The sequence below is a fragment of the Lepidochelys olivacea genome (genome assembly GCF_965140295.1).
Source record: "Lepidochelys olivacea isolate rLepOli2 genome assembly, chromosome: 9".
Taxonomy (NCBI): Eukaryota; Metazoa; Chordata; order Testudines; family Cheloniidae; genus Lepidochelys; species Lepidochelys olivacea.
In genome coordinates, this window is record NC_140419.1 from 45,748,392 (window position 1) to 45,772,592 (window position 24,201).

A 24,201-nucleotide genomic window follows, 5' to 3' on the forward strand; every position below is an offset into this window, starting at 1 on the left:
CAAACACCATTTTGCTGTATTTTAAGTTGGCAGTTTTGCTTTCAAACATGCACAATTTTGAGAGTCCTGATTTTTCAGTGAATGACTAATTTGGACTCCCACAGCCAATGGGTAACACCCTTGGATGCCTTTGCAATCCTCAAAGGCCAAAAGTTTAACATTGCCTCCACCTGAACCCATTTTTGCATCTACAAACCATGGGTGTACATTACTAATTGTATTCACAGAGCAGAATCTACATGCAGGAAACTCATTTGTGCTCCATTTACATGGGTGATTGTGTGTTCAAATAAGTGATAGTGTGTCTCCAAAGGGAAGGGGGTAACTGGGCCTGGTGGCCAATATGCTGGAGGGACCCTCCTTACATGCTCCCCAGATCCCTCAACTGGGGCGGTTGTTGGCTGCTTTGGTGAAGGACCCCCAAATGTCCTTAGATTCCCTTAGATCGGTGTGGGCAAACTTTTTGGCCCGAGGGCTACATCTGTGTATGGAAATTGTATGGCGGGCCATGAATGCTCACATAATTGGGGGTTGGGGTGCAGGAGGGGGTGAAGGGTCTGGCTGGGGGTGCAGGCTCTGAGTGGGGCTGGGGATGAGGGGTTGGGGGTCCAGGAGGGTGCTTTGGATTCGGACTGAGGGTTTCAGAGGGTGGAAGGGGGATCAGGGCTGGGGTGCAGGAGGGGATCAGGGCTGGGGCAGGGGGTTGGGGTGCAGGAGAGGCTCAGGGGTGCAGGCTCCAGGCAGAACTTACCTCAAGCATCTCCCAGAAGCAGCAGCATGTCCCCTCTCCAGCTCCTACGTGGAGGAGTGGCCAGGCAGCTGTGCATACCACCCTGTCTGGAGGCGCCGCCGCTGCAGCTCCCGTTGCCTGCAGTTGCCAGCCAATGGGAGCTGTGGGGGCAGTGCCTGGGGTGGGGGCAGCGTGCGGAGTCCCTTGGCTGCCTCTATGTGTAGGAGCCAGAGCGGGGACATGCCACTGCTTCTGGGAGCCGCGCAGAGCTGGGCAAGCCCCTGACCATGCACCCTGGCTGGAGTGCCTTAGTGGGGCAAGCCCCAGAACCTGCTCCCTGGCCGGAGCTCGAGGGCTGGATTAAAACATCTGGAGGATCAGATGTGGCCCCCGGGACCTAGTTTGCCCATGCCTGCCTTAAATCATTCCCTACAGGATCTTCTGAGGTGCTGTTGCTCCTCCCCGTGTAAACATTTAGAGGGGTGACAGCCGGGCTTGGTGCCTTAGATGGGTCCCTCTGGGTCCAGCAAGGAGCCAGTAAGACTGACCTTCACCACCTGCCCTGATCCTCAGTTGGGAGACACCCAGAAAGGTGGGGCTGTGATGGTCTGGAGAAGATAGAAATCCACTCCTTGTGTCCGTCTCAGGGAGTGTGACTGGGTTATGAGTATTACTCCCTAGATAAGGAGGAGTAATGACCCCCATCTGGGAGACGTACGGATGGTTTCATTTCTGGGTCTTTGGCTACGAATCCCAGCCTAGTTATGTAACTGGAATGTTGAACGCCACCTAACTGAGCCTGTTTTCAAGTTAGAGCCTGGTGCAGCCCTGAAGAGAACAAGAGATGAACAATGCTCTCCAGCACCCAGCTCATGCCAATAGGCATGTGGTAAATGTCAAGAGGAAGTTTATAGCTAGAGCTGTTGGAAAAATTCCTGTCCAAACTTTTGATGGTAAATTGCTTCAACACCCCCCACATACTCAACAAGCTATTTTTGCAGAAAACTTGTTTAGAAGTTTCCCACCATTCTCCATTTTGCCACTGAAAAGTGGGTAAAGAGGGAGAGAAAGGAGAGGGATCAAAAGGGGTTCATGATTTGACTTTGCAATGAGAAACTAAAGAATTTTTGCAGGAAGTTTTGAACAAATGTACAATTAAAAAACAATTCCAGTGAAAGGCAATTAGCATTTTTCAAATCAGCGCTACTGGAGGTGGATAGGAGATGGATAGATTAGACAGAGCCAACCCCCAACAACCTGTACAGAGAGCCCAATGAGTCAGGCCTGGAACAGAAGGAACATGGCATGGACTCTAAAAGAGAAGGAAGAAGGAAAGATTGTGCAACTCCAGAGGACTGACTTTGCACTTGAGTCCTGCCATCCATGCTGCTGAACCTCCAAGAGCTGAGAGAAGCTGTGTAAAGCCTAGGCTGATAACTCTAACTGTTTTTTATGCACAGGAGCTGGCCAGGCTTTGCTGAGAGTTTATTAATGATTACTCTGACCTGAAGTATAAAATGAGAGTTTATGGCTCAACCTTGTAACCATAGTAATTGTAATTAAGTAGTAACCTGGGAGACATTTTGTTAGTGTCTTGCTGCTAACCCACAGCAGAGACAATGTTTAAATAGCTGATTAATTTTTATCATAACTCACTCATATCATATTTAGAAGACTGACTTTAACTGGTGCTTATAGTTGTTATCTGCCTATTAACGCTTACCCATGAACTGCTATGTTATTTGTAATACAGTAGCACCTGCGGATGCCAGTCAAGATTTTGGCCACATTTTGCTCGATGCTGTGAAAATGCCCAGTGGGAGAGGTTCTGAAGAGCTTCCAGTCTAAACAGACAAGACAAAGGGCCAGGGAGCAGTGACTTGCCCAAAGTCATAGATCAGGTCATTGGTTGAACCCAGGTGTCCTGACTCCCAGATTAGTACCCTGGCCATTAGGCTCTGCAGTCTCACTGTTTGAATAACTGCTTTACCTCCCACAATGAGGATTCACTGATAGGCATGAGATTGATACATTTCACCCTATTCTTTTGATATACCATTTTGCTATACATACATTTATATTCAATAGACAGTGTTGTCAGTGTGTTCATATATAAACTTTTCAATAATCCATTTAGTCAATGTTTTCTTATTTACGTTGTTGAACTATGTTGATGGGTTGGTACTAATCATGCCAGTATTGAAAGAATACCCAAACTGACCAAACAGAACCAGAGCTGAGTAACTGACCGTAGCCTCCCATGTACAGCATGATTCTTCAGAAGATGATAAAAGTGACTCATACCAGAGGTCGATGCTCCATTCACACAGGTTTTACACCAGAGTCACATCAGCCTATAGTCAATAATGACAGATCAGAGAGTCAGGCACAGAAGTTTTACAGATGTTCATTGTATGTGGTAGACTTAGAATCTAAATAGCAGCTCCATATGGTTTGCATATGTACAGTACAGACACGTGCTGCATCAAAACAGGCATGTGAAAACAAACACATGGGATCACCCCTACTGATAAGATTGTAACCGTATTTGAATGAAGTATCCCTGGAGATGTTTATTTTTACAGACGGGGAAGACAAACAAAATTACAAATCAATTTACTGTGTAAAATTACTGTTAAAAACAAAACAACATCAGCTGGGGCACGAGAAATAACATTAACTCAAAAAAAAAAAAAGGCTAATCCCTGAAATAATGGTCTTTGTATAATCCCTAATTTTAATTAATATGCAGTTATGTGAGGATCATCCTCTCAAAGGACCACACAGAAGGATTACTGCCTGCCAAACCAGTGCAAAACTGCACAAAGTGAGATTTATTACAGCTTAGAACGGTTGTTGCTCTAAGTTCAGTGGGCCAAATTCAGGAGTTGCACAGGTGTAAAGGAAGGCAGAATTTGGTACATTTTCCATTTTTAAGATGCAGCCATTGATCTGCTGTGTAACTATAAGCAAGTTACTTCACCCAGTGCTGCCAGCCCAGAGCATTAAGAAAGTCATGAGTAAGCGCCCCTCCCAAGTTATGAAATTCCTTTAAAAGTCATGATTTAAAAAAAATGTGTTGACTTTTTATTTGCTGCTTGGTTTTGGAGCTTTTACAGTTCACATTTTAAAGCTTCTAACCACAACTATGAGTGCTAGAATTTTTATGTAAGAATCTCAGCATTCATCTTAATCACATGACTCCAGGAGCTGGGGCTTTAAGAAAACACACCAAATATGGCAGCTGGAGACACTGGGTGATATACTTCATGGGGAAAGGGAGGATGCAACCCACGTGCTCTGAGCATGCAAGATCAGCAAAGCAGCTGAAGATTACCAATGATTACCAGACAGCGAAAAAAAATAACATCTATTGGGCTTTCCCACCTTGGAGAAATCAACCCTCCTCACTCCCTGAGCATCTCCCAAACTACACAACCCTGGGTATCATCAATAGCAGTTTAAACAGCACAAGGATTCCAGCTCACTTGATACTTCTAGGGCAGCTTTTGCAAAGTAGCTCATTCCTCCCTTCTGAGGCTTCTTTCCCCATCCCCTGCACAATACAGTTTCTAAGGTCTCACATTCCTAACTGCTAACTTGTTGCATCTGACACTTCCAGTCAATAGTAAAACACTAACTTGCCAACAGGTGCAACCATTTGCCTTTGTTTTGTCTCCTTTGATCATTTTCTAAGGAGGGAAGGAGAGAGAAAATGTTGCAGCCACCAACTGAAGTCTGTACTGCCTTTCACACTTCATTCATAACTAAGGCTTTGTTTTAGTCAAGGGTATTTTTAGTAAAAGTCATGGAAAGGTCACAGGCATTAAACAAAAATTCACAGCCTATGCATGACTTGTACTATATAACCCTGACTAAATCTGGGGTGCTCTGGAGGGAGGGCTCCAGGGGGTGGGGGAAGCGCCATGGGTGCTCTGGGGCAGCGGTCAGACGGGGACCGCCGCTGCCACCGCTGCTGCTGGGAGGTGGGAGAGGGATAGCTCAGTGGTTTGAGCATTGGTCTGCTAAACCCAGGGTTGTGAGTTCAATCCTTAAATCCCCATTTAGGGATCTGGGGCAAAAATTGGGGATTCATCCTGCTTTGAGCAGGGGGTTGGACTAGATGACCTCCTGAGGTCCCTTCCAACCCTGATAGTCTATGGTCTTCTATGGGAGCTGACCTTATCTGTGAAGACCAAGGCAAAAAAAGTATTGAATACTTCAGCTTTTTAGTCTATGGACCCGCGGTGGCCCAAGACTCCACCGGCAGCGGTCGGCCCAGGGTCAGTCACACCAGCCGCTACAGAAGTCACTGAGGTCCTGGAAAGTCACGGAATCCATGACCTCCATGACAGACCCGGAGCCTTATTCATAATCCATTCGCCCAATCACCCATCCCACACGAGATCCCAGGAAAGGACAGTGTTCCAAACCCTTCATGGAAAAAGAAGCCAAAGATTCAAACAACCTCTTGAGGGGACACAGGGTGCCTGTCATAATCCTCCACATTTGCTCCCAAATTCACATTGCTGCCTTAACTTCCTCACTTCCGTCCCATAAGCTGTTGCTTCTGCATGTGGAACCAGAAATGTTCGACTGTGACAAGAAGGTTTGAAGAAATGCATTGGAAAAATAGCTATCATCTGTAAATGACTTCTCTTTTGGCTTGAACATAGTACCAGTTCAGGGCTTTTTATTTCCTATGAGGCTCAAAAGCAAACTCTATTAATATCAAGAGATGTCAAGTCAACCCAGCCATCGCATCCCCAAAAGATCTTTAGACTGGCTTACAATAAGGCTGCATAAAATTGCTGCTGTCCCCTGTTGCCTTTGGTGAGTAGCACGGTGATAACACAGACCAACTGTCCTTCCTGAGGAAAATCTGCAGGGTGAGGCACTCACACAGCCAGCCTGGAACTATCTGAATTAACAATGCAGAAAAGCATCCTGTAGCTTGCTATGTATATTATCACTTTAGGGTGAGCTCTAGTTCTCATCCCAATGTACTGTCCCCTTTCATCTCCTGATGCTCTGTTTCCGACTGCCTTTCCACCCTCACTCCCCATATGGTACCTGCATGTGTTCCCCGCCCAGTCAGGCTCCCACCCAACATGTTCTAATGTATCCACCCCCTTGCTGCCCACCAATCAGCTACCCTCTGCATGAGTCTCTCCCCAAGGCCTAACCCACCCCTAAACCTTCTGCAGTCATCCGTTCCAGTGGAGAGCAGTAAAAATACTCTGTACTACTACTGTGTGCTTCCAATGCCTCTTCTTGGTGGTGATGTGTGTGCTGCTCTGTTTTTCCAGTTGAAAGGGAAAAGACATCTCTGCCTCCACTCTCTTCCCTTTTCTAGCAGAAGCCAGGAATCTTCTTGCTGCTTCACCACTTTATCCTTCCTTCTGGGAAGCAATGTCCCCATCCCCTCTTTTGGGTCAGCTCTCACACCTTGCTGTGAAGGGATCATTTCTCTTTCCAGTTTATTACATCTCGTCTTCCCACCCCGCTCTTTTTTCTCTCTTCTTCCATCTGTTTCTCATCCTTCTTTCTTCCTTCCCTTACCTGCCTCTGCCCCTTCTTTGTATTTCCTTTCTCCTCTCCCCTTCTCTCTACCTTCCTCTCTGAAATTATAATTTTCCCCTCCCCATCCTCAATCTCAAACTCCCCTCCCTATGTCCCATCTCTAGCAGAAAGGCGTAGTTTGTCAATTTTCTGTACTCCTATTAATTATGCCACAGGTGAATCATGCCAATTGCAAAAAGAAAAAAAACAAAAACAAACCATGTCATTTGTAAATTTTTGCTTATGAGTCTGATTGTATGATAGAACCTAAAATTACATAAATGAATATGTAAAATTAGCACTAAACAACTCTAAAGGCTGTTAATACAGATAGACACAGTATCCGGTAGGAAATCATAGGGTAAACATCCCCATTTACTGTTTAATAATGTCTGTCGTGACTTACAACTGAAATGTAATTTGTTTCTACAGATAACTGTTAAAATTGTCTGCTGTTGCTGCAAAGGCAGATATGGAAGCCTTAGCTGATCTGCAGGGTATTTATTTTAACTGAAACTGCAATCACAGCTAATAAGAGATATAATTACTATATGCAAATCATATTCCATTATAAACACCAGTAAGCCTTTGAATATGAAGGAGAGCTTTTTTTTAAACACAGCAACTCAGTGAGATTTCAGAGCAATAATAGGATAAAATGGCATGTACACTGCACATAAACTTGTGGAAGCACCTGATAAGGTGAAGGCACGGTAACTAAAGGTCAGAACAGAAGACTAGGAGTTTCGGGGTGCCTCCAACACCTGGTTGCTGGCTTGTTCTGTGGCACATAATCTCAGTTTACTCATTTGTAAAATGGGGATACTACTAGCCTACTGTACAGTGATGTTGTTAATTGAGTCTTAATTAAATGTTTGCAAAACAAAGATCCTTGATTGGAAGACACCATAGATGGGCAAATTATCATTATGAGGCTCATTATTGCCTTGGGAAGACCTTTGGATATGTTGTCTTCTTAATATTAATGGAAATTAACAGTTTGGCTTCATTACTTATTTAGGGTCACTGATACATGTGGGGGGAACTGGGATAGTAGTTCTGGCTACAGTTTTCAAGTGTGGATCTGGGCAATAGAAACTAAAGGTACTTGGGCCTTTAAACCCCAGACATAGGCACCTAAACCACAGTTTTAGGTGCTCCTGTGATCCCGCTTGGCTGCCACCAAACCCTGTAAGTGTCTAATGCTACTTAGCACCTTACATTTTCAGGGTAAAGCCTCCCTAGACACCTATGTTTCTGCCTCCGGGCATGTGCACTGCTGTTCCATCTAGGTGTTCAGATGCCTGTCATGCCTGAGCTCCGATGCCAACCATGAAGTAGGAAAATAAGCAGAAGAATGCTTATCCAAACCATGGGGCCCAATTTGATAGGTGGCCTCTGACATGACTATTGGATTGGGTCCGATGGTGTGTGTGGAGAAGGAACATAACTGAAGAGTTATGGGGCCGGAGAGAGAGAGAGAATAACTCTCTAGTCTGGTGGTTAGAGCACTTACTTGGGAGATTGGAGACCCAGAGTCCAATCCCTCTGCTGTCAGTGACTAATTAATATAGAAAGAAGAAGCGAAGCCCAGGTGAGAAGATCCCATATTCCGCTGGGGAGGTGGGAGACCCCTGTTCAAATCTTCTTTCCCCCTCGGTCTGAAGGGGAAATTGAACTGAAGTCTCCTACATCCCGGGTGAGGGCACTACCTGCTGGGCTAGGTGGGTAGTAGCCCCAGCACCTCCTCCAGCCATTTTGTGTCAAATTGCAGTTCAGTACCAATACTCTTTTCAGTCAATGCCAAGATTCGGGAGAGTGGAGCGACAGATTTTGTGTGGAGTGAGGCAAGCGCCTAACTCAGTCACATGAGAAACGACTTGGGCATGAAAGTCACCTGACTCCAGGAGAAGGGTTTCCAGCTGTGGATTGCAAAGAGATACAGGCACCTAACTCGGGGGGCAGGGACTTTGGACACCCCCCCCCACCCTCACTGGCATCTCCCAGGTGGTTTAGGCAGCTGCCCATCTAGCATCCTGGCTTTTGTGGATACCATTCTTCGATGCCTGTCTCTTCCCAGTTTTAGGTGCCACTGTGATCCACAGAACTGCTCAGCTGCTGCCAAACCTTGTAGGCAACTAATTTCACTTGGCACCTAAACTTTCAGGGTAAAGGCTCCCTAGACACCTATGTTCCTGCCTCCGGGACTCAGGCTTTGTGGATCATGTTGTTCCAGTGATTGTCTAGGCACCTAAAAGCCAGGCATTATAACGCTAAGCATCGCAATGGTTTTGTCCCTCTGTGGAGCCAGGCCTATACATCCAGACACATTACACTCGCCTGATACACACTGTACATTACAGCAACTTTACTTGTCAGTTTCTTCCAGGAATTTAACCCTAATGAAAGAGACAGCGCCTTAATACCATCCAATTTCAGAAGAACAGTATAGGAAAAAGCAGATTCTTTACAGTGCTCTAGCACACAGCATACACAGTGAGATAATTCCCAAACTGAGCCCTCTTTCCTTGCGTTGTTCTTTAATAAGCAGCTGTAAGAGCACCTCGCAGAACTCAGCCTCATCTTTTTCTGCCCAGGTTCAGCTCTCTCTCTCCAAGACTTTCATCCCCTCTACCCAGAGGGCCACTCCTGCCCAACCTTATGATCAGGGTGGGGAAAGGAGCCACATCTGCTTCAGTGTGTCAGGAGGAATGGGTCAGCATTTCAGTACTGGATTCCAGACACCTGCTAACACAGGGTAGGCCAACAGAAAACCCTAATACTTTTAGCACAGAACAATAATGAGATGTAACCACCACAATCCAGTTATTGATTATTTCAAAATGAAAGGACTTTTATTTCCCCAAATTCTGATTATAATCAATTTGGTATAGTTCAGCTCATGTCATGCACCTATCACATTCTCTGGGTGCTCAGAAAATAAAGGGTTTAGATTATTATTAGTTATGATGATGATGATGATGTCAAATGTTTTGGAATAAATTAAAAATACATAAAAATGCCACTAAGAACTTTCCAGTCCATCAGGATCCTTTCTCCAGAATTCTTTAGTTGAAAGATGCCCAGCAATATTTCAAAATCATCCACTTGTGTTACCTTCTTTTTCTTTAAAAAATAGAGTAACACATAAAGTGAAACTAACAAAATGTGTTCTTTTAGCTACAGCAGTGTTATTTCATTTGGTTATAATTCTGAACGCAGAAGTTATGTGCAGTGGGAAACAAAAATAAATTTAGATTAATTTGCATTCTTTGCTCAGTAAGGTTGGGGGACTTTCTAGAGTTAATGTCTGCTGTACTTTTCAATTATTTACAAATCCATCATAATAAAGATTACATTAGACACAGAGCAGCGTCAGTATTTGAGTTCTACCAAGGTATTACTCAAGGAAGATGCAGTCTTGAAATAGAAATTCTCAAGGAAAATCATTCTCTTTCCGCTTGATTAATCTGTCCCAGAAGCTGTCAGCTAGTTGTATGAATATGGTAACTACCTGATTTAGCACACCACTACAAAGAATAAAACCAAAGAATCACTTATTTTGGCTCAACTAAACTTACATCATTCTTCTGTTCATTTTTCATGAAGGATATATTTATAAAGCAGAACACGTATGGAATTGCTGCTGTTTATGTTGGGTCAGGCCCAACTTTTTTCATTAGCATTAATGCAAAATCCATTAGCAGCCTGTTAGCAAATCCCAACTCTTTAAGCCAGAGCTTCAGCTGGTTTAAATCAGCATTGTTCCATTGACCTCAATGGAACAATGGCAGATTATACCCACTAAAGATCTGGTCCCAGGTGTCAAAGGTTAGAAGAGTAAAAAGCCAGCCTTGTATCTTGACAGCAGCTGCCTGGGTTTGGACTGCTGGACCACAAGCAAATATTGAAGGCGAGGTACTTGGCTGTTGGCCATTTGCTACTTGACCCCCCCTCTGCTAGGTAATCTGCAGTGGTACTTGTGGAGAGGCTGGTCATCTGCCTTTCCTGGAAAGAGCAGTGCCTCAGGTGCTGTCATTAGTGAAGAGAGATTAGAAATAAGATAAAATAGTGGTAAGCTATACGGAAGGGAACAGGATACTTTGGACCCTGTGCAAACCAGCCTCACCTAGACTATATAGGGATTGTGGGGAGACCACACTTTAATGAAAATAGGAGGACAACAGGGGTCATCATATCTTCCATGCTTAGGACCAGATTTTCAAGAGTGCACAACCCCCACTATTAGGGCCAGTTTTTTAGCAGTTTTCCAGGGAACTGCTGAGCACTCTTTTGGAAAATCAAGCCACTCACTTAGCTGCCCAAGTGGAAGCTGAGCTGCTTTAAAAGTCTCGGTCCAAGAGAGGGAGCCAAGCCATTCTGAAAATTCTGGCCTCATTCGCTATGGGAATGTGGGGAACTTCTTCAGTTCTGTCATGCTTTTAGTGTAAGATGTCTACAGACCAGATTGCAGCTTGGAGTATGTGCCTCTGCAAGGGAGGTACTTTGGCCCAGATCCACAAAGGTACTTAGGTGTCTAACCTGATTTAGGAGCCTCCATGAAACCCATGCACAGCTGCCACTTAAGCCTGGAGGTGCCTAAACTCACTCAGGGAGTAAGATTTTCTTTAGGTACCCATGGTTCTGCCACTGGGCAATACACACACAGCTGCTTCACTCCTTTGGTGTCCGGATGCTTATTTCCTGTCCAAGCCCCAGAGCGATCCAGGAACTGGGGGAAGAAAAGCATTTTCCCACCTATCTTGCCTTTGGGGCCCGATGAGGTAGGCGTGCTCAGAGACCATCTAATTCCACATAAAACAGCCAGGGTGGGTGGTGGGGACCTCCCTTATAACCTTTAGCTCAGTGGTACTCACCCAGGATATGGAATACCCCCAGTTCAAGTCCCCCTCTTCCTATGAGGAGAAGGGATTTGAACAGGGATCTTCTACTGCTCAGGTGAGTGCCCTAACCACGGGGCTCTAGAATCACTCACTTTTTCACTGGCCCAATTAATATTTAATTAAAGTGGAACAACTTCAATAAGAGGTTTACACAGACCCACATCAGACTATCCCATGGACACATTCTGGGTGAGTACCCTAATCACTGGGCCAAAAGCTATGATGGAGGTGGTCCTCATCTTGCCTGTTTTGTGTGAAGTAAAGCGGCCTCTGAGCATGCCCATGGGATCAGGCCCCACACGTGAGTTAGGCAGGCAAATGCCTATCTCCTCCCACGTCGTGAGTCACTAGCAGAGATAGGCATCGCCCTGGAGCCTGCATCTAGGCACCTATCTCTGTGAGGGGGTGGGGCTTAAGACACCCCCTCTTGTTGGCATCACCCATTGGCTAGGTTAGGCAGGGAGCCACCTAGCCTGCTGGGTTTTGCGGATTGCCTTCTAAGGCATTCTTTTGTGTAGGGAGCCTAGGCGCCGAACTCAGGCTTCATGGATCGTGTGTTCTAATGATGTCCTGGACCTAGAACCCCAAATGTTAGGCACTGTGACACTCAGCATTGCAACAGCTTAGTCCCTGGGTGGATCCCAGCCTTCCTCCGTCACTCTCCTGTACAGTCTCCCCAGACTTTGGGTGCAGGCATGACGCTATAAAGCTGGGCTACATGCCTGCGTACGGCTTCCCTGGGACAGGAGGGCAGGGAAGGGTGGGAAACGGGCAAATGCTTGGGTCCATCACCTAAACGGAGTGCTGGGAAAGTCGTAATTTGCTGCTTGTATAGACCAGAAACAAAATTACGGTCACTTCCTATCCCCATGCTACCTGCAGTGGAGAAATATACATGTCATCCATTGCTCCGGACTGTGCCCAAAGTCACAACCTCACTGAGCAGAAGTGGGGCTTAAATAATTAACTGATGTTGAAAGTAACACTGCAGGGCTCTAGTGTAACGTATGTTTAGCTTCTCTCTATGGACCTGATACCGCACCCCTTGAAGTCAATGGGAACACTCCTACTGAAGTCAATGGTTGTTGGATCAGGCCCCTTGAAGAATCACATGAACAGAACTTTCGATCAATATTCTTGGTCTCTGGGGCCCAGGATTTTCAAGGTATTTAGGCATTGCTGTACTCAATGTTACTGTGCCTAACTTATTTGGGAGCCTAAATATTATTTTCAATATCCCATCAACTTTCAATGGGATTTTGGCTCCTAAGTGAAAATTGGCTCCTAAGGAAAATCATTCCTTTTGAAAATGATATGTTGACTCCTAAATTAATTATGTACAGCAACGCTGAGTGCAGGAGTGCTTAAATACCTTAAATCCTGGCCTTGATATATAAACACAGATCTTTTTTTAAAAAAATAGTAACCAACTATAAGAACTGTAAACATAGTGAAACATTTTCTGCTGCCATTTTGAACTTTCAGTGACTGCACCATATCTCACATCATGCTATCTTCTGCAATTTTCTCCAGAATCTTTTTGGAAGCATTTTTGCTTAGGAGCCCAAAGGTCACAGCTTCACTTCCCACACCAGGACATAGCTCCAGAGCCAGTAATGACATTGCAGTGAAATACAGGGCAGGCTTCCAGATGAGATTGCTAGAATCATAGAACCATAGATGATTAGGGTTGGAAGAGACCTCAGGAGGTCATCTAGTCCAACCTCCTGCTCAAAGCAGGACCAACCCCAACTAAATCATCCCAGCCAGGGATTTGTCAAGCCGGGCCTTAAAAACCTCCACCACCTTCCTTGGTAACCTCTCTTGCCCACCTTTGGTCCCTGTCTTGGTAAAAATGACAGATTATGAGCCAGATGCATACCTGGGATAAATAATCAGCAGTATCCTTCTCAACACTCCTTCTCTAGGTAAAAAGAAAGTGTATGTGTGTGTGTGTATGTAAAAAACATAATTGCTTCTGTTTGTTTGCACCATGTTTTCAGTATCTAAGATATGCCTTTATAAACTACTGTGGTATGGAAGGTGTTATGTTAAAACAAATGTTCTTTTCTACACTAAATCTGTGGAAGATTTCATTACTTGAGGCCTAATATTGCACATCTGGGCCCTTACCAATTTTTTTTCAAACCGTCTTCAGCACATTAAAACCTAGAATTGGTTGCAGGGAAGCATTTGGACAGAAGAAGAAATATGTAATAAAAGATTGTAGGTGTTAAAAGACCATTATTTGTACTAAGCCTCTCAGTTTCCACTATATATCACAAACAATAATAAAATAAACAAAGAACTACCCAGAGAAAGGGCTGCATAAATAGAAGTGAGGTTAGTGACTATTCTGGGAGTCCCTCTGCCAAGCTGTAGTTTCATTTTAAATGTTTAACAACTGTGTCTGCTGTACAGGAATCTGTCCAAGGGCAGGGATTAGTTACCTTTATACAGTCAGTCAGTGGGGATCTTAAAGTCATCTGAACATTTTATGGAAAGATCCCCTTTTAAAAAAAAATCTAATTTTTCAAAATTACATATAATAATTACAGTGGTAACATGAGTTATATACATACAGTAACCTCCACGAAATGCCGGGCTCTCCTGGGCCCACAAAACCTTACAAGTCTAAAGCTGTCATGCGTGTTCAGGTACTGTGAAAGAGGATTTAGTAGGTGGAAGCCCACAAGCCATTAAAATGGTGTGTTGTTAGAATGATAATCCATATGCAAACTCCAGAAATTCTAAGGCCCCGGTCCTTCAAGATATGCTTGTGCAGACCCCTGTGCTAGCATGAGTCCCAGTGATCGGGGATTAAGCTAGCCTATGTGTTTGCAGGATCAGGGGTTAGGAAAGTTATTTGAGGGCCCCAACATTTCTTGGGAATCTACAGGATTTTCTCCATAGCTGGGTCTAAATCACTATTCCCTCCCCTGTGCATAAGATTTATTAGATTCTGGACTAAATCCTGAACTAGTGTAAGCTGGCATTCATTTTGATGGGGCTATACCAATTTACATCAGGTTAAGAGCTGGCCTGGGGAATGGAGATGGGATTTTAGAAGGTTCTGTTTTGTAGCAAGAAGTGGAGGTAGAAAGTTACACTGACCGATATGACCATCTAGCACATTTTAGCATCCCAATATTTTTAGCAGAGAAAAACATTTGTCGCATATACTCTTGTATCTAGTGCTGAAGCATAAGGGAAGGTGTCACAAATCAGTGACCTGCATACCAGACTCTACAGAACAACTGCACTCCCCTACCTACAGGAGATCCAATATCTCTTTACCAGTAGTCCTGTCTTTGGTTTCTCTTATTTTTTTTTTTTTGACTGCTACAAATAAAGTCTGTAGCAATAAGTATGTGACTGTTACAGATTTCCCCTGTCACAATCATTTTCACATACAGTTGCAGGTCTAACAGTTCCAGAAGCCACAGGAGAAATGAGCCAAACACAAAAGAAGCTAAAGAACAGACTCCCAACCCCCAGGGAGGATGCAGCAGAGGTGTTTAAGTGTGAACAGCTAATTGCAGAACAGATGGTGGAGCTGTCTGCTGGAGCACGAGAGACTATGTTCCATAAAGCTAATGAAAAAGAGCCTTAATCCCTCTCTGTAAGGAAAGGGAAGAAACAAAAGTCAGAACAATGAGAGAGAAAGTTCTGTAAGCTTATATACTGCTCTGGGAGGATCACTATAGAGCTGAAAAGAAGAAGAAATAGGTTGAGTCCCTCCAAAGTTGCTCTTCCTCTAAGACAAAAATAAAAGCACCCAAAAACATAGCAAAGAAACCAAGAAGGAAGCATTTCTCATTCTCAAGCAGCTTCTTCTCCCAAACAAGGAAAGGGAGCACGTCATGGAGGCAGAACAGGAGACTTGGGACAGGTCTTTTCTGCCTGTGAGACAATGGTGAAATACGTCCTAATGTAAGGATTTTGATGTCTAAAGGCCAATCTGAACAGAAGATTTCAGGGAGCCTCACAGTAACCTCCTGCTGGGTCCCCCTGTTAAGCCCATCTATCAGAGCTGAATATAAAAAACTACACACACACCAAATATAAAAGTAAATAGCAGTTTATTTAACTAAGGGAAGAGGAAGGGAGGAGAGAGGAATGGATTAACAACTCTGGAAACTTGGGATACCACTTGCACACACTCATACACTTAATGATATATATCTTCTACTTCCTCCCTCACTCTCCTGTACAGTCTCCCCAGACTTTGGGTGCAGGCATGACGCTATAAAGCTGGGCTACATGCCTACATACGGCTTCCCTGGGACAGGAGGACAGGGAAGGGTGGAGTGCCCCAAGGTTCGGTCCTGGGGCCGGTTTTGTTCAATATCTTCATAAATGATCTGGAGGATGGTGTGGATTGCACTCTCAGCAAATTTGCGGATGATACTAAACTGGGAGGAGTGGTAGATACGCTGGAGGGGAGGGATAGGATACAGAAGGACCTAGACAAATTGGAGGATTGGGCCAAAAGAAATCTGATGAGGTTCAATAAGGATAAGTGCAGGGTCCTGCACTTAGGACGGAAGAACCCAATGCACAGCTACAGACTAGGGACCGAATGGCTAGGCAGCAGTTCTGCGGAAAAGGACCTAGGGGTGACAGTGGACGAGAAGCTGGATATGAGTCAGCAGTGTGCCCTTGTTGCCAAGAAGGCCAATGGCATTTTGGGATGTATAAGTAGGGGCATAGCGAGCAGATCGAGGGACGTGATGGTTCCCCTCTATTCGACATTGGTGAGGCCTCATCTGGAGTACTGTGTCCAGTTTTGGGCCCCACACTTCAAGAAGGATGTGGATAAATTGGAGAGAGTCCAGCGAAGGGCAACAAAAATGATTAGGGGACTGGAACACATGAGTTATGAGGAGAGGCTGAGGGAGCTGGGATTGTTTAGCCTGCAGAAGAGAAGAATGAGGGGGGATTTGATAGCTGCTTTCAACTACCTGAAAGGGGGTTCCAAAGAGGATGGCTCTAGACTGTTCTCAATGGTAGCAGATGACAGAACGAGGAGTAATGGTCTCAAGTTGCAGTGGGGGAGGTTTAGATTGGATATTAGGAAAAACTTTTTCACTAAGAGGGTGGTGAAACACTGGAATGCGTTACCTAGGGAGGTGGTGGAATCTCCTTCCTTAGAGGTTTTTAAGGTGAGGCTTGACAAAGCCCTGGCTGGGATGATTTAACTGGGAATTGGTCCTGCTTCGAGCAGGGGGTTGGACTAGATGACCTTCTGGGGTCCCTTCCAACCCTGATATTCTATGATTCTATGTTCTTCTACCTTTCCAGATGTTTACGCGGAAGGTGGCAGGATCCAGACGACCGAAGCCGGCGATGGACCAATGAACTCCAACCGTGGAAAGCAGATGAATGGGACAGGTATGTATGTATCCCTATTTTAACTCCCACCCTATCCCACTTTGCGTCATCTGTGTGTGTAAGATTGAACTAACTACTCGGACTAGGTCCATGTATGCCAGTCTGCTTTCCCAAATAAAAGTATAAACAAACCCAAACCTATTAGTAAATAGCTATTGCAAGCCAATAGCTACTGCCAAGATGGTACTGCAGTGCAAGGGAGCTGGACACTTGAACCTCTGACCACTCGAAAGCTCCAGAGACCAAGAGCCCCTACCTCCTCCCCATACACACTTTTACAGGGAGCTGTTGCCAGGCAAACCAAGTTTCTCGCCTTTGTGATTTCCCACCTTTTCTTGGTACCAAGGAACAAGAACTTGACACAAGATGGAGGTAACCTTGTCCTTTTACCAAAACAAAATGGCCCTTTGAGTTACAGAACTTATTTTAACTTTATACATATAATTCAATAATTTGGCAGAAGTAAACAGAGTTTAAAACCAAAATTAACACTAATAACTCTACATATGCAAACCGCTGAGGAGAATTCCCTGGAGAACAAAAATCACAACGCAAGTCAATTGGAAGTGCCAATGTAACCACAAGTAAATGTTTTCCCTTCTGGACTGGAAGAAGCTGCCCATTGCTTACTGGAAACAGACCTTGTTTTTTTCTCTTTCTCTGTCCAATACACACACAAATATATGCCCCTACCCCTCGCCACCAAATCTGAAGCCAGGTGCTGAGAACCTTTTTCTTCATATGATTTTTGGGTTTTCATGGAAACAACCATTTTGTTGAGGCCATTTTCCAATGAGAAGTCATTGAGGGAAATTTTTCAACTTGCATATCTATTGCTGAGCAACCCGTAGCTGTTGGGCCCCGCTGTTACAATGGGATTTGGGCCAGTGGATCTGTGTAGATTACAGACCCAATATCCATGCTTGTCACCTTACCCCACTTAGCACTCAGAATAGTTTTGTGACGCCATTGCAGGACAAAGCATAGAATACCCAAAGCCTGTCCCCAACCACACATGGCAGTTCCACTGCTTTTTTAGCCATGAGAGTGACAGGATTTGCCCTAATATTATTAGAGATATAGATCTTCCTTCTTAACACATCTACAACTAGATCAATATCTAGGCACACTCCCTATTAAGGTTCTGCTTAAATAGTTTATAAAAGGTTCATAAAATTAATAGATTTTTAAAAAAATACTTAATTGGTTGTTATAGAGTGCAACAGACTGCTCATAACCATGACTTATAACCATCTATAACACTTGATGTGACCTTGATCAACTGGAGAACTGATCTGAACTCAACAAGAGGTAATTCAATAAAGACAAGCGCAAAGTACTACACTTAGGAAGGAAAAAATCAAAGGCACAACTACAAAGTGGGGAATAACTGGCTAGGCTGCAGTACTGTTGAGAAGGCTCTGGGGGTTATGGTGGATCAAAATTGAATATGAGCCATCAATGTGATGCAGCTGTAACAGAGGCTAATATCATTCTGGGGTGTATGAACAGGAATGTCAGATACGACAGAGGACGTAACTGTCCTGCTCTACTCTGCACTGGTGAGGCCTCAGCTGGAGCACTGTGTCCAGTTCTGGGCACCACACCTTAAGATAGATGTGTACAAATTAGAGAGAGTCCAGAGGAGAGCAACAAAAGTGATAACAGGTTTAGAAAACCTGACCTGTGAGGAAAGGTTGAAAGAATTAGTCTTGAAAAAAGAAGACTGAGGGGACATGATAGTCTGAAAATACGTTAGGGACTGTTATACAGAGGATGGTGGTCAATTGTTCTCCATGTCCACAGAAAGTAGGACAAGAAGCAATGGGCTTAACCAGCAGCAAGGGAGATTTAGGTTAGATATTAGGAAAAACTTTCTAACTCAAAGGGTTGTAATAGACTTCCCAAGGGAGGTTGTGGAATTCCTGTCATTGGAGGCTTTTAAAAACAGGTTGGACAAAAACACCTGTCAGGGGTATACTTGGTCTTGCCTCTGTGCAGGGGGCTGAACTAGAGGACATTCCGTCCTTTCAGCCCACATTTCTATGATTCTATATTCTTACAGCCATCTATAACTCAGGCGATTCATGTCTGTAATGTACTTCTAACATTTATTTATTAATCTTTTAAAATGGAGCCCTCAATATTTATACAATCCTGGAATTGGATGCACTTTGCTTTCCAACCACCATTGTTTTATTATTGGGCCCTCATTTAGTTTTGTCTCATTTCTGTAGCATTGCGGTAAGTTTCAGACAAAATTCCTCTTTAGCCATGCAAGGAGAGACACCTGGCTGTAGAGCAGGGCTGTCTTTCTTCTAGGGCATTGCCTTCCCGTGCTGCTATCCCTGCAAAGAGAATGCTGCCCATCGCAGCAGGGATTTGGAGAAAGTAGGCACAGGGCTGGGAGAGGAGCGCCCTGACCTGCTAGGACAGCAGGGAATCCACTAAGGAGTCCTTGTAGACTGTAGAAACACCTTTTAATGGGAATTCTGGGGCATCTGCTGGCAGAGGAGGCCCTCACAGCCTTAGGGACAAGCTAGGGAGGGCACCCAGACCAGTGCAGAGGCACAGGGAACTTCCTGTCCACATGGAGGACCTTGGCCTCTTGTGGATCCTCAGGGATCTTCACAGATCTTGGGGGATCCATAGGGCAAGTGGACAAATTACCCAGCTATTCCAGTGAGTGGGGTGGGGGCAATGTCCCTGATGAAACTGTGGCAAAGTTGCCCCCATTCCCGAGACTTCCTTCCTTCCCACCCACAGGACAAATTGACCTGGCCCCTGTTTTTTGGCACACAGTAATTTTCTTGCTGAACAAGGGTGGCTTCTATCGCTCTTATTGACAGTAAGAGGTTATTTAGAACTAAACAGTTACAGCATCAGTATCCCCTCTTCACCAACTGTACCTCCCACTGTTCCTGAGCAAAATTTCTGGACAATAGCTCTCTTCAATCACTTTCATTCGACTCTTTTCACATTCTCTCAAAACTGCCTTTTTAAAATCCAATATTTCTGTGCCGCTGCCTTTGAACATGTCCTCCCAAGTACCTCACACAAATCTGATGGCATAATGATCAGTTCACCCCGGAAGATGACTACCTTTTATTTGTCATTTCGGGTTCATTTCCAACAGCTACAGCTTTTGATCTTGTTGATTTCTGAAGAAAAAGAGCAAGAAAACTGTCCCGAAACAACTACAAGAAATAGTCATCCTTTCCCAGCCATTCTGCAATCCTTATTCTAGTCAATAGCAGGGTCATGAAAATTCTCCATGATCACCGTGCTAGGTTCTTTATGAACCTGCATAAACATTCTGCACATTCACTGCCCTCCTTCTCCACCCTCAAGGTCTGTTACAATCTCCTGTTATCTTTTTCTATCATTTTTATTTTTCCCCTTGAGTTCTCCTTATTAGAGCAGCCAAGTCTGCTTAATCATTTCTTACTTTAGACCTACTCCCTAATTCATACATTTCTATAACTCTTCCTGTCCTATTGGCTCTTTTCTTTTTCATAGCCTTTACTTTACAGCAGAGAAAAGTGGCAGGATTCATTAGGAAAATCTGAATATGTATCCAACACTGCAGAGTGGTGTATTTTCCATGCAATGGTTTCCATCCAATAACTACAAATCCTAAAAATTACAGCAGTGAAGATAATAAACCTATTGTCACTCTTACATCCAAAATATGTTTAAAGACATCCAATAAACTGAACACCAGTTCTTTTATGTCCTAAAATAAACATTGGACCAGAACATGAGCCCCTTACCCGCACTGAAGAGCAGTTACACAAGCAGTCCTAGTGAAGTCTATGGGACTTATTCATATGTGAGTAGCTACTCAAAAGGGGCAGAAAGGGGTTCATGCTCCAATTCGAACTGTTTCAAATATACCAGGACACTTACAGCTTTACTCACATGGAGTAGTACTTCCCACTGTGAGTATCCCCATTGAAGTAAACAGGGCTACTCACCAAGTAAGTTACTACTCAGGGTGAGTAGGCCATCAAAATCTGACTCTCAGAATAGATTTTGAAAACATTTGCATTATTTTCCTTTTTTTTAAAGTGATGTCAAGGTGGAATAGGAAGCCCTGAGTGTGCTCACTCTTTGTGAACTGGAGGAATGGAAATTAATAATTCCAGGCTAATAATTAAGATTCATAGCTAATTTCCATTATAGAAGAATCAGATCCTATTATCCTCAGAGATGAAAAGGATGTTTAAATTGTTTTAAAATGAAACCTGTTTTCATTTATATTCAGTTCCTTTTGCACTCATTAAGAATCCATCATTTAAGGCTCAGGGATGATTAATGGCTGGCCATACCGCATAGTACTTTTAAGTAGCACTGGGTGAAGTTCAAAAGGCTCAGTTCACTTTGGAGCAGCTCCACTAAATTAAAATGCTCACGCAAAGCTTATGGATCATCCAAACTTTCGGAGCATAAGTACAAGCTGGGGTCTAAAAACAATTGCTTGAAAGCTGTATTAAGAATACATGAGCTCTGGGGGCTCTGATTGAAGAGCCAGATGAAGCGTTGACTCAGGGTCCACAGCTAGGGGCAGCGTGTAGCTGCACTGTCAGAGATGCAGATCAGGCGGGGATTGTGACACAATCACAATTTCTTCTTTCCCTCCCTCTCTGAGAGGAGGAATCTGCTGTTGGTCTCTGCCAAGAAGTACATGACAGCCCCACTATGCCAGTTGAGCTGTGCTGCTTGGTGTGCTCAGAGGCAGATTAAGGTCTCTCGGGGCCCCAGCCAGAGCAAGTGGGGGGCCCCCTCCCTACCCCTTCTGCCTGCAGTCCTGCCCCTGTTTTGCCTTTTCTGCCTGTGGCCCCGCCCATGGTCCCACCCCATTCTGCCCCTTCCCTTGCAGCCCTTCCCCTGTTCCACCCACAATCCCACCCCATTCCACACCCCCTCCCCTGCTCACTGTGGCCCAAGACCGGAGAAGCTCTGTCACCCCTGCCATGGGCCTGGGGCCGCGCAGAGAGTGAGAGCTCCTGCAGTCCCGGGGCCGCAGCCGGGGTCTGTGAGCTGGGGCTTCCCCCGCTGCCCTGCACTTTTGCCAGGGACCAGCGCACTGGGTCTTCCCCCGCCCACCCGCCTGGTGCTTCTGCCGGCGACTGGGGTCTGGGTGCTGAGGCTTCCTCTGCCCCGCCCACCCAGCACTTCTGCCAGGGCCCTGGGGTGCTTGGGCTTCCCCTACCCACCCAGTGTCTTCTGCCAGGGCTCTGGGCTTCCACCGCCCTGTGGTGGATGGTGCCAATTTTTCCAGAGCCCCTGGGCATGGTCCCCATCGGCCCACTGGATAATCCGTCACTGGCTGCACTAGTGGGGCAGTCGAGGCTCTGCCCATTCCCTCCAACTCCTGCATGGGTGGGGAAGTAGTGGACCCCAGAAGTTGCTTCTCTTACCCCATATTGTATTTCATGAGGAGATTGACTGGTGCTGGGAAGTGAGGGGCAGTCTTACGTCTCCTAATTCTCTGGCACAGATGCATAGGGAAGCCACGATCTTCCCTAAATAGGTATCTCTTGGGAACAGCAGCAGCTTAGTGGAAGAATGGGGTTTCCTTTATTTAATCTTTTTGTTCTTAAAAAGGGGGATGAGTGGTGTGAACACTGCTTTTACCCACACTACACTTTGGAAACTGGCTGCCATTGCAAAACACAGATAAAGAACATCCAGTGCCATAAAGTCCTGGACTCTGCACTTGGACATTAATCTTCCCCAGCCCATTGCCTCAACCTGAAGTTAAAGGGCTGAGGGGAGTACTTTGCTGATGACACACAGGGCAACGGGAGAGCAGCAGGCACATCTGATAGCACCCCAGGCTTCCATGTGGACCCCAGGTCTAATGGGAACTCTTCAATCTGCATCGTGTACAGCACAGCAAGCAGGAACAGATCAGAAGAGCACTCCCCACAAACATGCAAGGCAGCATGGGGGACACTGACTAAGCAGCCTGGCATTTCCTTATCTCCATTGAAATGGGACAGTACACTGGGATCCAGCCTTGCAACCAAAAGTGGGTAGGTGGTAGGAGACGACATATAGCACCAATTAGAATCAGGGACGCACAGAATAGTCGACTCTCCTGACCTATCCTAAATACTTCATTGCGACTCTGATGGGATTACTGCATCATACGCTGGTGTTAGGTCATTATGATGCAAACCTCACAATTTAACGTCAAGACATCACACTGGGGTTATTAGGGTCTTTCTGTGGCCCCAGTCCTATAAACTCATGCATGTGCCTAACTTTACCAAGGTGAGTAGTCCCATGGGAGTCAAAGGCCAGAAAGTTAAGCACTAAAGTGTTCGCAGGATCAGGGCCTAGGATAATTAGCACCACTCTCCCAGGCAAAATCTTACTGTCAGAGGCCCAGTTTAATACAATTTTCCTTTTCTTTTTTCTTTATGCCACAGTAACTTCATTTGTTTCCACAGCTGGTTGGTGGATTTTGCAGCAACTTTGCTTTTGATACAAAACTTCTCACAGCTCCATAGGCTTTGAGATGGGGCAAGGAACCAGTCTATATATGTGTCTTGCAGTCAAGAGTGTCCTGGATGCCTCAGACATACAAGGAAAACATGTCCCTGACCAAAATGGTTACAGCATACATGGGAACACACAGGAAAGGTCAGCTGGGCTACCTTTCCCTGCCCCTCCCTTTCTCCTGTCCCCATGTTATGTTCACCTCTCTGTCTTGTTAGCAAACTTTAGCTGTTTTCTTATCTTCCCTACTCTCCAACCCCAGTAGAAACTTTTATCATTCCCTCAAACTTACCCACCTCATGCCCTGAATCTTCCTCCCAGCAAATCCCCTTCCTCAGAGTCATTGTCTTCAACTCCCAGACTGTGCAGTTTCCATGAGAAAGTCACAAATTCCATACAAGGAACAAGGAAAGCAATCTGTGACTGCAAGCCACTGCTGCATTAGCTTCCTCAATGCATTTGCTAAAACTTAAGCCCATCACAGGGCCTAATAACATCAGCCACACTATCAGAGGCTCGTTCACCTGCACATCCACCAATGTGATATATGCCATCATGTGCCAGCAATGCCCCTCTGCCATGTACATTCGTCAGACTGGACCGTCTCTACGTAAAAGAATAAATGGACACAAATCAGATGTCAAGATTATAACGTTCATAAACCAGTCGGAGAACACTTCAATCTCTCTGGTCATGCGATTACAGACATGAAAGTTGCGATATTACAACAGAAAAACTTCAAATCCAGACTCTAGTGAGAGACTGTTGAATTGGAATTCATTTGCAAATTGGTTACAATTAACTTAGGCTTGAATAGAGACTGGGAGTGGCTAAGTCATTATGCAAGGTAACCTATTTCCCCTTGTTTTTTCCTCCCCCCCTTCCCCCCGACGACGTTCTTGTTAAACCCTGGATTTGTGCTGGAAATGGCCCACCTTGATTATCATACACATTGTAAGGAGAGTGATCACTTTAGATAAGCTATTACCAACAGGAGAGTGGGGTGGGGGGAGAGAAAACCTTTTGTAGTGGTAAACACCCATTTTTTCATGGTTTATGTGTATAAAAAGATCTTTTGTACTTTCCACAGTATGCATCCGA

The 24,201-nt window shown here is 44.9% G+C and overlaps 1 long non-coding RNA gene across 1 annotated transcript in view; it reads left to right on the top strand.

Annotated features, from left to right (window-relative positions):
• LOC311526668 overlaps positions 1-23,153 on the top strand; it is a 120,478-nt gene extending 97,325 nt beyond the window's left edge. Inside the window, exons 3-4 of the long non-coding RNA XR_014713088.1 lie at positions 16,501-16,590; positions 23,052-23,153. This is a non-coding gene — a long non-coding RNA (uncharacterized lncRNA). The remainder of the gene's footprint in view (positions 1-16,500; positions 16,591-23,051) is intronic.
• Positions 23,154-24,201: the final 1,048 nt, after the last annotated feature.